This window comes from Camelus dromedarius, chromosome 17 (genome assembly GCF_036321535.1).
Source record: "Camelus dromedarius isolate mCamDro1 chromosome 17, mCamDro1.pat, whole genome shotgun sequence".
NCBI lineage: Eukaryota > Metazoa > Chordata > Mammalia > Artiodactyla > Camelidae > Camelus > Camelus dromedarius.
Window position 1 is genome coordinate 31231230 of NC_087452.1, and position 14514 is coordinate 31245743.

Consider the following 14514-nt stretch of genomic DNA (forward strand, 5'->3'; position numbering starts at 1 on the left):
CAGGTTTTGTGCTTCAGACCTGTCTGAAGACAGTGAAGAGTGGAAATTGGAGGCCCTTAGGAGCAACACTTGACAGGAATGAAGATCACACATCTCAGGAATTATAAAGTAAGTAATGAGAAAATTAGAATTCAATTGGCCACACTTCATTTTTTACAAAGCTACTGGGTAAAGCAAGGTCCACTGGCATTTTCCCTGATTTTGTCTGTACTATTCAGAAATCTCTTTCCTGCCAAGTCCACCCAGTGCTGACAAGCAGGGACCAACCTGGGGGCCTAGAGGTGGCACCGCACATTTGGCTAGAAGCTCAGCCAGGTAACTCTGAGGCTCTTGTTTATCAAGGAGATTAAGCTTCCCTGTTGCTATAACAGCATCAAACAAACATATTAAATGTCCTTGCTAACATTTTATAGATTCATACCAATATCCCAATAGTTATTGAATATAAACTATACCTTAATAAAAAAAAAGGAAAAATGGCAGCCTGGGAAGAGGCAGGGAGTGCAACTGAGGGCACGGGACAGGCAGGGACTGTGGTGTCCAGTCATGGCAAGCAAGCAGGGTATGGAGGGAGGACTCTGAGCATCAGAGGGACAAAGGCTGTGCTTGCCCAAGCCCAGCAGGTGGCTTTGGAGAGAGACTGGGAGGGTCCAAGGTCATTTTCTCCCTCTACCCTTTCCTTTCCTGCAGGGCTTGCCCTGCCAATTCCCTTCCAAGAGCCCAATGGCCAGCTCTCTTCATGAACCTCCTACCCCTGACCCTCCAGGAGGAGCACAGTGGGCTTGGAGAATGTTCTATACCTGAGCTGGCCCTCCTCCCTCCTCCCTCCTGGGCGGCAAGTGGCCAAAGATAGGAGCCTGTGGCCAGAATAGTAATCCTTGGTGTCTTGGTTCTAAATGTCAGCCCTTCAGCCCCAACCTGACCCCCAGGTCTTGAAATTGGCCTCTCTTCAGGCTGCTTCACTCAGGGGTAAAGCCTGGCTGACTGCTTTTTTTCAGTGTGGTGTCTAGAACAGATGGATAGAGGACCACAGGGAATAGGGACTAAATGTCCCATCAAAGGCATACACATTAGATAAAGGTGTGTATGTGTATTTATCTATTTACATATATATGTCGATGTGTGATATATATATGTACATATACACTTTTTAATGTGTATGACTGTTGATGGGTCATTTATTACATATGTTCAAATATTCAAAATATTTAATACATGTCATATTAATTATTTTATTATATATTGAAAATTATGTTTACTTACATGTTACACATTTCATATCACACATACATTTACTATTTCATATTATGTTTTATTATGTATATTTTCATAGATCATGTTATATTACTAATTCATTTGAAAATTTCTAAAACATTTAACATTTAATATATTATATAATACATATGCTGTTAAGAGGAATGAAAACATATGTCCTCAGAAAGATCTGTGCCTAAATGTTCATAGCAGCATTCTTCATAATAGCTCTAAATTGGAAAGAACCCAAATGCCCATCAAGAGAATGGATAAATGAATGTGGTATATCCACGAAGTGGAACACTATTCAGCAAGAAAAAGGAATAAGCTACTGTTACATGCAACAGCATGTAACTCTGACCCCTTGGTCAGCGAGGACAGGGGGTCATAACCTCCACCCTCCAGAGCCAGTAAAAAGTGAGTTGGGAATGGCTGGGATACCTCATGGGTGTGCCAACCTCTGGTCTTGGATGTTGCCAGCTGACCCACTAGCTACCCTCTGGTCAACCTGCTGCCTCTCAGGGAAAGGGCTAGCCCCATGGTGACTGAGACAGGCCCACAGGGCGACTGATGTCTATGGAGTTAGATTAGGGTGACAGAACCCCCCAAAATGACCAACAAATACTAATATAAATTATAAATACCAATCATGAAGGAAACAACTGCAGGAGAGAGAAACCTGTTCAGATGGAGTGGGCAGGGAAGAGTTCTCTGAGGAGACAACCTCCTTCAACAGATACTGGAATAATGAGGTGGTACCACCTACCTGAAGGTCAGTGCCCGCGGTGGGATGGAGAGAGTGCCGGGCGGTGGGAACAGCATGTGCAAGGGTCCTGAGGTGGGAAGGATCTTGACATAATTATGGGGTAGAAAGGAGACAGGGACAGGTAAACTGCAGCAAGTAAAGTGGGTGAGTGCCTATTGAGTTTGTAGGGTGGCCAGGGCCAGTTTTACAGGCCAAAGTAAGTCTTTTGCCTTTTTCAAAGTGCAACAGGAAGCCCTGGGAGGCTTTTAGGCAGATGTGTTCTGAGACCAGAGATCAGTTCTCTCTGTGCTCCTCAGGGGGCTGCATCTTCTGTAACTACTACCTGAATTTCTAAGCAGCAGAGGTGTCAAGGAGTTAGCACACCTTGTTTGTGGTCTAGCTCTGCCTCTCACTGAGTGACCTGGAAGCTCCCAGTTTGCTCTTTGTCCATAGAGAATGCGATGACCTACCCTGGGGGATGTTGCAAGGGGTAAAGATTTCCTGCCTGTGCATACATGCCCACACCCACACAGGGCCCTGCACAAGGGAGACTCTTAAATGGTAGTTTTCAACTGTTCCTTGTGGCTCTCTGCTCTTCTTCTTCCTCAAGGGTCACGAAGGTGAGCAGTGGAGAGAGGCTGCAGTCAATGAAGGACCTAGCTTCTGTCTGAGGTTTAAAATATTTGAGTAAATTGAAAGATAGCACATGTCCTGGTTGGGAAAATAAAATATTATAGAATATTTGATCTGTTTAAATTAATTCATAGGTTTCATGTAACTCCATGCAAAATCTTTATTTTTTTTGAAATTAAAGTATCAGTAAAAACAGCTGACATTTACTGAGTTTACACTGAACTTGTGAGGCAGGTGTTACTCTTACCCCATTTTATAGACCAAGACTTTAAGGCCTTGAGGGAATAAGCAGCTTGGCAAGTTCACACGGCTGGTGAGTGTTGAACCTGGATGGTTCCCATTTCCAAAGCCAGCACTCTTAACCCCTGTATGATGTTCCTAGAATGTGTCTGCTCTTAAACCAGTTTGGATATTAAGTGATATTCTAAACTAAAGAAGACCTCATAAGGGGATTCTATCCTCGCCAGATGTGAGAATCTATTTTAAAAAGCCAATATTTAGAGCCACGTGGTATTTTCTCAAAGTCTATGAGAGGAAATGGAGAATTCAGAAATAGACCAACCAAAATCAAAAGCATAAGAGTAGATTTTACTAAACAAAGAGGAAGAACTATTTAATAAATGATGACTGCATAAGCAATAAAAATGGTGAGGGTTGTGGTGAGTTAAATTCATATTTTACCCTACACAGCAAAATCAACGTGCCATGGATAATCATCGAAGAATTAAATTTAAATGAAACTTTAGGAAACAAGCAGAAAACAGAGTATCAGATGGGTGGAAGAAAGCTCAGTTTGTCATCACTGAAGCCATATAAAAAAATCACAAAGGACTAGAATGACAGATTGAATAAAACAAAAAAGAACAATGGACTGGGAAATATTTGGATCAGTGACGACACAGGAACAATATCTGTAATATAAAAAATGCTTATTCAAAGTTAGAAGAGGTGCAGGTCCCCAACAGATGAATGGATATGAACAGATCATTCACAGAAAGGGAAATACACATAGTAAATGCAAGGTAAAACATTTAAAGTCATCTAAGAAATACTAAAGTAACCTTGAACTACTAATAGATACTATTAATATAGGGGAGAAAAAAAGATGGCACCCAACTCTTAGAAATGTGTATTGAACTCTTTACACTTGTTCCTGGGAAGCGTGGAATGAGTGGGTCAGCTCTTTGGGAAGTCCTATGGCAGAGTGGGGCAAGACCATCCTGTTTCTTAGCCTTCTGCCTGGTTATTTAACTGCCAGTTATTTGTCCCAAGTGCAGAACTAAGAAATATGTTAGCAATTTTATGGGAACAAAATATGCCATATTAGGATACTGAGTGAATGTATGAGGATACCAGTACACATTAAAAAAATGACTCACGTGAACAAAAGAAAAATGTTAGCAAACACAAGAGTTGTGTGTTTGCAACTATGTAAAGACGTGTATATAGGCGAATGGTTTCACCTGAGGAAAGTTGCATTCGGTAGTAGTATCACGGATAGTAGTTTATTCGTTTTCTATTTTTCTTTCTCTCTGGTTGCTACATTGTCTTTTCAGCGGCAGCTTAAAAATGTATGTATCTGGATTCAAATCCAGCCAGCAGTGTGACTTAAAGCAACTTTGTAAAGTGGGATAATAGCTCCCAGCGCGGTGGTGAGGTCAGTGTGGGAAGTGACTGGGGTCGTATCTGGCACCCCAGACCTCCTTCTTGAGGTGGAAGCGCTTTCTCCTCCCTGAGAGGCAGGAGGCATTAGTGCCCTGTCGGAGACCTCCTCTTGGCCCGGAGTCCGGGCACTCCTGGTCTTCGTGGGTCGGGGACTCCCTTCTGCAGGGAACTCTCCAGAGCAGGTGGGGAGGTGGGGTGTCCCATCGGCACCTGCGTTCGCTGGGGAAGGGGCGACCTCGAGGAAACAGCACCTCGGGTTGTTGGGCCGGCTTGTAGCCACCTTCGAGTTTCTGTCTCGACCCGCCCTCTCCCCTCTAACCTCCTCCCCTGCTCTCCTGCCGGAATTCGGCAGCCGTCTTGTGCCCCCTCGCCGGGGCCCCGAGCTGCAGGAAAACTCGGATTTACAGGGCGCCTCTTGCGGAAGCCTGGAGACACCGGGTGTGCCGGGTGGGTAGGGGGAAGGGGGGGTTCTGGGTCTGACTTCGTAGACAGGGGGCATTTGGGTGCCTTTCTAGGTCTCAAGGGTCGCGCCAGATCCCCGATGTGGGCGAGGCGGGCGGACGCAGCCCTTTCCCGCTGCGACACGCGCGGATCTGGGATGGAGCCGCCGCTCCGTCGGCTCCCCAGCTAACGCTACCTTGCCGGAGGCTGTCACGTGCGGACGACAGCAGTGCGCTTGGCTCCGACCGGGAAGACAAAACCGACCCAAGGACGCCACCTGGTTCCCTTGGCTCTGTCCACAATCCGAGGTGAGGCGCGGGGGCCCTTCCCTCGTGGATCGGAGCAGGGACAAGGTCGGCGCTGGGTCCCTGGCGGCGCTTCTTCCCGTCGGGGCCGGTCCGCTCCGGGCCGCAGCGCCGTCGGGTGCCGGAGGCGCAGCCGCGTGCCCTGCGCCACGGCCTCTGGGGGAATCCTCGGCAAGTTGTGGGCTAGGGGCACGAGGGGAGGGGGCGGTTGGAGACGCTAGACCCCCAGCACCTCAGTCTTGCGTCTCCCTTGCCTCCGGCACGGACCCAGCGGGGCGCGCAGACTAGCGGGCGAGCCCAGGGAGGCCCTGCCGAGGGGCGCCACGCGCGCCGCGCGAGGGGCGCGGGTTGCCGGGAGGAGCGCTGGTGGGGTGGGGGGGCGCGGGCGCATGCGCTCTGCGCCCGTGCCATATTGGAATGAGTCGGAGCGCGGAGCGCCGCCACCGCCGCCTCCGCCGGAGCGCGGGTGGAGGGGGGCGGGGAGAGCTGCCGGCCGCCCCGCTCCGCCGAGCCCAGCAGGAAGGAGGGCGCGAGCGGGCGAGCGCGGGCGGCGAGAGCGGAAAAAGCGCCCGCTCGGAGGAGCGAAAAGAAGGAAAGAAAGAAAGAAAACGAGCGCGAGAAGGGAAAAGAGAGCGATCGAGGGAGCGCGCGCGCGCGAAAACTCCCGGCAGGTAAAAAAGCGGGGCCGCCAGCTGGGCCTTCCCGCGCGGCGGCCTGAAGGGGCGGCGGCGCCGCCGGGGCGGGGGACTGCACAGCGGCTCCCTCGAGGTGGCCGCGCAACTTTGCCAGCGAAAATCCGCCAGGAGCGGGCGGGCGGCGGGCACCCGGGCTGAGGCGCCAACGGGCGGCGGCGGCGGCACGTTGGGGGCGGGGGCAGGGCGGGAGGGGGTAGCGCGGCGCCCGCGCGCGGCCTGGCGCGCCCCCGCGGCCCCGCGCGCCGGCCGGCAGGGCAGCAGGAGCGAGCCCGGGCGCCTCGCCGCGGCGGCGAGCGGCGGCCTGCTGCTTGGGGTGGGCAGCACGGCGCGCGGCAGCCCCAGGGCGTGAAAGGAAAGTGGCGGGGCGGCGGCACCGCGGGCGTCCAAGTTCCTCGGCGCGCTGGGCACGCTGCGCGCCCCTCCCCGCGCGTCCAGCGCTCCCGCCCGCCGAGCCCCCGCGGACCCGCCCCCCGGGCTCGCTCCGGGGCCGGGGCGCGAACCCGCATCAGGACCCGGGGGCGCGCCGCCCGCGCGGCGGTCCGAACTTCGCAGGGCCAAGGCTGCTGCTGCGCGGTGGCGGAGCGTCTAGCGGCCGCCGCAACCGGTTGCTTCGGGCCGGCGAGGTGGAGTGCTCCGGCCCTCCCTAGCGCCGCGCGAACGGGCCGTGGGCTCGCCGGGAACCCGCCGCCCGACCCCGGCCGGACCTGCCGCTCGGGAGGTCTGTGACCGTTTCGATTTCTATTCTTAAAAGTCTCGTTTTGAACCCTGAGAAGGAAGCTGCGGAGAGGCGAGCAGTGTCCTGAGAAGCCAGGCCTGCTCTGTGGGGAGCAGAAACGCCTTGTGAGAACACAGATTCCGGCGGAGAGGATGTGTATTATGTTAAGTTTTTCACAATATGTCAGCTGTTCCTTGGGGTCTAAAACTGAGCCGTAAAGCACAGGTCACCTGCACGCCTTGCTATGCGGCGGGAGTTGGGTAGGACACGCTCACCAGGGACAGGCTTTTTATTTAGGGGGGTTGTTCCCAGCCGGTAAGTCAAAGCCTTGCGGGTGGACTGCCCCGAGCGAGGTTTCGAGCGAGGTTTCGTGAGTCCTCCTTAGCAGTGATATGGTCTTGAGAACCAAAACACCGCCAGAGATTTGAAAAAAAATAAGATGGGTTTTTGTCAATCCCTGCATATGCCTTCTTCTCTTGAACCACATTTTTAAGATGTCACACTTCATTGCATCGCAGGTAAAATGCCTGAAAATGTAATTGTTCACTTGTCAACTGTCTTGAGAGGAGGAAGATGAGTGTCATCTTGTGTACACTTTGGGGCCTGGTGTTTTGAGGGACATGTTGAATCTTTCTAGGCCACAGGTAGATCCAGAGTTGATATTTGCTTACAGTGTCAGAAAAGTAACGGCCTGGTGGAAACGGGAGTGGCCGAAGATCAGGAAACAGTTTTGTGACTACTGTTGTCATTGACTAGCTGTCTTATCTTGGGTATGTTTCTTCCCCTTTATAGATTTGGTTTTCCTTGTTTGCAAAGTTAGAGGATGAATAGATCATCATTCTTTGTGCTTTCAGTTTTAAAATTCCATGAGTTTTTAAAGTGAAAGATTAAAAAAATCTTGGTCTGGACTTTAAAAGGTTCTATGTAAAAGTGCTTACAATGTGCGTCTTTATTAAAATACATTTGGAAAAGATATTTTGGGAGCTCCATCTAGGATGATTTTAAGTAATTTATTATCTGGAGAGATAGTTACAAATGTATTGCAGTGTTTTTGAAATTTTCTATATATATTTATTTGTTTATTGAGGTCTAACTTACAGTAAGATCTTAAGTACATGGAGTTCACTGACTTTTTACATACATATATGCCCTGATGGCTACACTCAGGTCAAGATAGAAATAGAACATTTTCAGCCTCTCAAAGGGTTCTCTTTACATTCCTCCTGTTCAGGAAACACCTTCCCTCTACCAAGGTGACCACTGTTCTGACTTCCATCAGGACTGCTTGTGAGTTTTGCTTCTCAAGAAAACCCTTTTGAGGGTGAAAGGGGGCAATATTAATAATTAAGCTGAAGGACAACGGATGTTAAAACCTGGAGTTACAGTCATTTTCGGCTTGATCTTAATGCTTTTATAACAATTCTTAGGATTTTTACTGTCTAGAAAAACTGAACATTGTGACTTGAGAGACTTCTTAGTCAGAAGGTCACTTTTTAGCTGAGGCAGTACTTTGCAGGTTTGGATCTGTCGTTCTTGGGAGTCCTTGTGAACATAGGCCTGATACTAATCTGTTACTTCCCCTTTTTGGAATATAAGTATATTTCCAGTCAGTAGGTTTGAAGAATGAATCATGCACTTTCCCAATAAGTCGAGTTTAAGGTGTCAGTTGAATCAGTTCTTTAAAGCCTAGAATTTGCTGACAAAGTTAAATAAAAGTTAATTTTTTGAATTTCAGTGAATTAAAGAATGTGGGCATAAGGCTTTAACAACCTTTTAAATGACAGCAGATGATTTATATATGCAAGATATTCTTCGTAGTTTATCATATCATTAAAACTCTAGTGATGAAAACAAACAAAAGGTAACTAAAAATTATGTTGTGTGGGTTTTTTTGTTTTGTTTTGTTTAGATTTCAACATGTTTAAGGTATCTTTTTGTGTTAGACTGCTAGGAAGTTGGTTTTTTTGTATTTCCCACTGAAGTAAGTACTTCAGCAATTTATCTTTCCCAAATGCCTTTTGAGATATTCTTGTACTTTTTCTTGTTTCTGTTGCTTAAGGCGAGGAGTTAGAGGTTATAAGCGAATTCTTGTTCTCACAAAGGCCTGTGTTTTTACTGCCAGGCCATCTGTGTGGGATGGGTTGGGAACTGTCTAGGGCCTGTGGTAGGAATGTATGGAGCATAGTCCACAAAGTTCAAAGGTTTTGTGAAATGATTCTGCTGAAAAATTCTGTTTTTCTGTGACTAAATCAGTCAGTTGGCCAAAAACTAAGCTGGATTTGGTCACTCTACCCCAAGTTTCATAGCATTATTAGCAAAGAAGGTAATTGATCACTTAGTTATTATTGAACCTCCACTCTTCCTTTCTTTCTTTCTTTCTTTCTTTCTTTCTTTCTTTCTTTCTTTCTTTCTTTTTTTCTTTCTTTCTTTCTTTCTTTCTTTCTTTCTTTCTTTCTTTCTTTCTTTCTGGCTCTTTTTAGATATCTTAGCTTTTGTATTATCAAATTTTAACTTAAAATTTGTTAAATTTTTGAGAGGTACAACTGAAGAGATGCCAAATGAGAAACAAAATACATATGAAAGGAAATTCCCTCTTTTGCTGTTTTTTTTTAAATAAACCCTGATATTTCTCTTTAAAAATGCTTTTCTTATCTGTAATCTTGCTGCTTCTGTAGAGTAATTTTGCTTTCACAGTGGTAATTAGACTGGGTGTAGTTATAGAATGATGGTGTAGAAGCTGCTGTCTTTTAACTCTGAAGTCTGTGGACAGTGTGAACTGCCAAACCTCATTGGCCTTTTTATTGTGACTTCGTGTCATGTGCACATTAAATAAATGAAAACAATCCAAAAAGCAGAAGACCATAAGGCAGGTATTTTGAATGCTAAATATTTTTATATTAAAGTTTTTCTAGATTATAATTTTTTGAAACTGTTCTTTCTGGAATTATTTGGCTGTTAATACTTCAGAACAATTTAAATGAGAATAAAAGAACATGTAATCAGTAAATATTATGGCAGGGTATTTTTCTTTCAGTAAATAACATTTGTTTTGTAACTGGAATATTTTGTAATTGAAAAAAATGTTTCTTCTTGTACATAGTTGTTAAGTTGGATGAAAGTCTCTGGGGATGTTGGTTACCTGGGAGATTTTGAACCATTAGACTTCAGGGATTGGGACTTTGCTATGACTGGATTTCAAGTGGTACTGGCCCCACTGGAATACGTTTAAAATAGAAAGGATGTGGTCAGGTTGTTACAAGTTCATTTTTAAACTTTTCAAAAGTGGGAGAGAGGATAAGAACAAAGACAAGTTATTAATAGAAAAATTATGACTTCACTGTTAAAGTTTTAACAAGTTTGATTCTAAACCTTTGCCTCTTGCTCAAAGGTACCTAAGGATTTGTAATTATTTTCTAGTCACTTTTATTCCAAGAGGATGTTTATACATTTATTCAGCTGTCATTAGATCGTCACTCAAGGACATAACTAAAAAAAAAATAATGTCTATATATTGTGCTAAAAGTATTGAGTCCCTACTGAACTTTATGGTTTGATAGTCAAAACTTCAGAGCCAAGCACTGGACTGTGCGGGGAAAGGCTATTCAGTGGCATTTCTAACATGATGTAAAGTGCTGCATACAAGTTCCTTTCTGATGTTGCTTAATCTAGAGAAAGGTTAATCACTAGACTGATTTAGGGTAGATAGGGCAGTTGAGAGTACTTGCTTGGTCTGGGAAAGTTGATCATGGGCTGAGATGACATTTGGAGAGTGGGGTCTTAGATGAGAGATGGAGGCTGGTTTGTTGGCAGCTTCAAGTCCAGGACAGTTGTATTTGGAATGACAACATGAGATGGAATGAGAACTTTAGCAATCATTAAAATACCTCAAGAGTTTTCCTTGCTGAAATTCTGTTAAAAGTGTTAACCAACAAGTCCTTTGATTTGAATTCCAAATTATTATAGTTTTTTTTTACCCAGAATGGTTTTAAGTATTTGAGGTGGCTACTATGTAATACTTGCTCAGTGGTAAGGCTGCCTGTGAGTTGTCACTAGTTTTTTACATTAATTTCAGTTAATTTACTACCCAGACTAGAGTGCTTTCTTGTCTCTGAATTTTTGCTAGGGTTCTTTCTTATCAGTCAGTTCCTATAAAACATGTTTTTTTCCATGTTAAAGATAATATATGATAATTGTGAATCATAGTTTTAAACCACTTTGGCTTATTTTTACTTATGTCATTATAAAATAACCTTCTTGGAGTGATAATGATAACACAGATGTACTTAATATATCTTCTAGAACATGGTAAATAATGAGAAAGTAAATTTTCATTATTTTGAAAAATTTTAATTTTTTCTGTTGTAAAATATACGTAACATAAAATTTACCACTTTAAGGTGGACAATTCAGTGACATTAAGAACATTCACAGTGTTGTGCAGTTATCACCACTATCCATTTCCAGAACTTTTTCGTCTTCCTAGACTGAAATTCTGTACTATTGACAGTAATTCCCCATTCCCGCTTCCCCATAGCCCCCGGCAGACCACTTCGCCTCTGTGAATTTGACCATTCTGGCTACCTCGTGTAAGTGGAATTGTACAGTATTTGTCCTCTTGTGAGTGGTTTATTCACTTGACATGATGTCCTCGAGGGTCATCCATATTACAGCATGTGTGTCAGAATTTCTTTTTGAGGAAATGCATTTCCACAGCAGGTAAAATAGGTCACGGAACCCTGTACACTAGGACTCATTTACCTCCTTTGGAAGAAGTCTGTAGGTGCCAGCAGAGCTGTGACAACGAGGTACCTTTTCCTCAGAGGTAGTTCTGACACACGTGGTTATTGGAACGAAAGAGAGAGATGGAAGCAGGATGTGACAGCAGGGTAGAAGACAGGGAAAGTGTAAAAACAAAGGTTCCTACAGTCTAGGATCCCATTTGGATTGGGACAGAGAGCCGTGTGGGTCTTAGGATACCACCTTATTGTGTAGTCACTGATGTTAACAGTTATTGGTCTGAGTCAAAGCATTCTACCCAGAATAATTAACCAAAAAAGTTTCTGTTCGAAAGTTGTAAATAAGCCTTCAGTCATAGTTATACAATGACTCATTCCCAGCTGTTCTGGTTAGTTGAGGTTTTGCCATATATCACTTTTGTTTCTGTATTAATGGAAAACTAATGAGTATATACAGCAGCTTAATAGCTTACATAATAATACCGCCACATAATTAGTGCTTTGTATTTTAGCTTTATTATTATATTACTTTAACTCTGTATTTGGGAAATATCCAGTCATAGAGAGAAAGCAGGTTTGACAGAACTATGGAGTATGGGTTGAGCAGTTAGCACTTTCAGAATAGCTGAAGAAGTGGAAGGCTTAAAAAAATTATTATTGTTTTCTTTACTATTATTTTTGATGCCTGTTTTGGTTAGTAGACATGTGGTGAGTTTCCTGAATACTGTTTGTTCCCATAATGGTAGAGGACACCTTAGAACATCTCTTTATCATCCCCTCCCCCCGTGCCTTCTTGCAAGGGTACTTTTCACTATCTTCATGACAGTGAGTGTCATGAAGCCTGATTGTGTGTGTGTGTGTGTGTGTGTGTGTGTGTGTGCGTGCGCATGCACGCCTGCCTTAAATTACTGCTCAGTTCTTAAGAAAATCAGAGTAGTTAGTTTTCCTAGAGTTAGTAAGGCTTTACTGAAAGTATCAGTTTCTTTACCAAGATATTGTCCCTTGGGCACTAGGGAGCACGTATTTTACACAATCCTGTCCCCATTGTGTATCATTGAAATTCCTGAATTGCCAGTTAAACATTCTGAAAATTTCAGTTTATATACCAGAGTCAGTTTGTTAATTTTTAATGTAAGAATTGGTGGTTTTAAGTAAACTGTTAGAAGAGATACTCTTTTCGTAAAAAAAAAAAAAAAAAAAAGGTAGCTGTTCTTTCCAGGAGTATGGTTCCTTTTGGTTAGTTTTCATTTTTATTACTGAGCAAAATGGACAGGGGTAAGTGGTCTAGTAGCTAAAGCTAGAAATATGAAAAACTTTGGGTATTTGTTGTTATGGTCATTTATGATATCTGAACCCTTTGACCTTTTTAATATAGTTAATGTTTATTATTTTAATTTTGTTTCCCTTTGGAAGTTGATTTTCTAGTCCTCAATTTTGCATTGTATTTGCATTTAAAATATACTTAAGTTTTTTTTATTGTTAATATGAGTAACACTACACAAATTGGGAAACAGACTTAATCTGCTCTTAGGGATTATCTGCAACTGGTTTTCCTTAAGGACACAGAGGAGCTCCTGGGTGAAGTGAGAGAAACTCTAAGTGACTGTTGCTAGACCCCACTGCAGAGGGCTGAGTGGGCTCTTCTGACTTTGCCTTCTAGGGTGGACCTCCCTTCTCTGCAGTGAGTTCTTGAGGAGGGCTCTGTGGCTCCAGCAGCCAGATCCAGGGCCTTAAGGCACAATGGAATTCTGAAAATGCTGCCTCTTCTCCCTACTCACCCCTTGACCTTTACCCTGATTTTGGCTTCCTATGAACTTTGAGAGGAGCTCTTTCCAGAACATTCTACGAGTGAAATCTTAAGAGGCTTCCCTACTCTCTGTGTCTCATCTTGTGACCTCATTGCGACCTTTCCCACTCAGAGAGTTTCACCCCCTTTAGGCCCGGACCCATTCATTGTCCAGTCTTTCATTTGCTTCTTGGCCAGTACACTTTACTCTGGTCCCTTTGCCCTTCTACAGCCTCTGCTCTGTAGAGCACTGCCTCCACCAGTCCAGCCTGTGCCCTCTCTGCTGTGGAGAGACTACCCCAAATTCAAGGTCTCCTTCTGAAGTGGCTGTGTGTGGGACTGGCTCCACATGGTCCTGTCTTGATGCAGACCCTTTTCTTTTTGCCTTCTGGGACCGTTTCCGACCCTCTGTTGTTTGTACCTTTCTTGTTGAATCCTTTCCTGGTGGATTCACCCACATTTAGACTTCATTTAGCTCTTGTGTCCCCCTAAACTTTTCTGCTGAGCTTCAGATCCGTATATCCTCTGCTGTCTGGACCTGTCCAATTTGGATGCCTCACTGGCCCCTCAAAATCCACAAGTCCCAAACAGACCCTCACAGTCTACCCGAAAGCTGCTACTTCTCTCGCCAGCCCATCTGCCTAGGGCACTTTTTTTTTACGTTCCTCCTCAGTGATGATGTCCATTTTGTCCCCGGCAACTTTCCTCTGGAACACAGTCTTATTTTTGAATTACCAGCCTCTGACCATAGAATATACAGTTCTGACTCCTTGGTTTTCAAACATTTGTAAAGCTGTGGAGCCCTTTGTTAAGTAAAATCTTTCTGGGAAGCCCAATATATAAAATAAGTAAAAGTAGCATCCTGGTGGAGGGGGAGTGAAGGGCTGGCATCCTTTCCTGCCACTTAGACCTCCCGGTGCTGCTATCTTCCTCCTCTGAGGCAGAACTGGCATCTGGTCCTTAGGCTATAAGTGGAGTTCCCTGGAGTTGCTGTCAGTACTGTCCCAGGGCACTCGAACTCTGCATTTCTGAAAACCACTTGGTCTTTTCTGCACCCCACCTCTCTCCCATTGGTTTTATTTTAATTGTGACTGATAAATATAAAATTAGTGCTGTGATGAGTCTTGCCAGGGAAAATGAGAGCCACTTTTGGAAGTCAAACTAGATATTAAAAAGAGCCAGCTCCATTAAATGCAGAAACCTTTGAAAGTGCCCAAGAGTTCCTTTTTTACAGAAGTTTTTATTGAGTCTTATCTTTCTTTAAAAGTACTCTTCTACAACATGAACAGTCAAGTAAACTTAGTTTTACTGTTTTTGTTTTGTTCACTTACCAGTATAGCAGGTTTGTTCAACCCATAATGTAACTTAAATGTTAAGTATTTGCAGTGAGAAGTATGTTCTGTTGCCTCCAAATGGTTGCCCAGCCCCTCCACCCCCTGCCCTCCCCCTCCAAACCATCCAGGGCACTGTGGCCAGATAGATCTTTCTAAACAAACGATTTTATCACAAAACATCCTGCTGCCAGCAGGGTAAAGTCTG

General features: G+C 44.7%; 1 protein-coding gene across 4 annotated transcripts in view; it reads left to right on the top strand.

Annotated features, from left to right (window-relative positions):
• The first annotated feature begins 5485 nt into the window (after positions 1–5485).
• Positions 5486–14514, top strand: part of SFMBT1 (Scm like with four mbt domains 1) — a 102349-nt gene continuing 93320 nt past the window's right edge. For 2 of the 4 annotated variants that reach the window (XM_064496447.1, XM_064496448.1), the window contains exon 1: positions 5486–5714. The gene's annotated coding sequence lies outside the window, so the exon portion shown is untranslated. Of the gene's footprint in view, positions 5715–6257; positions 6457–14514 lie in introns of those variants that run through there. The other 2 variants (XM_064496446.1, XM_064496449.1) reach the window with 1 other exon arrangement.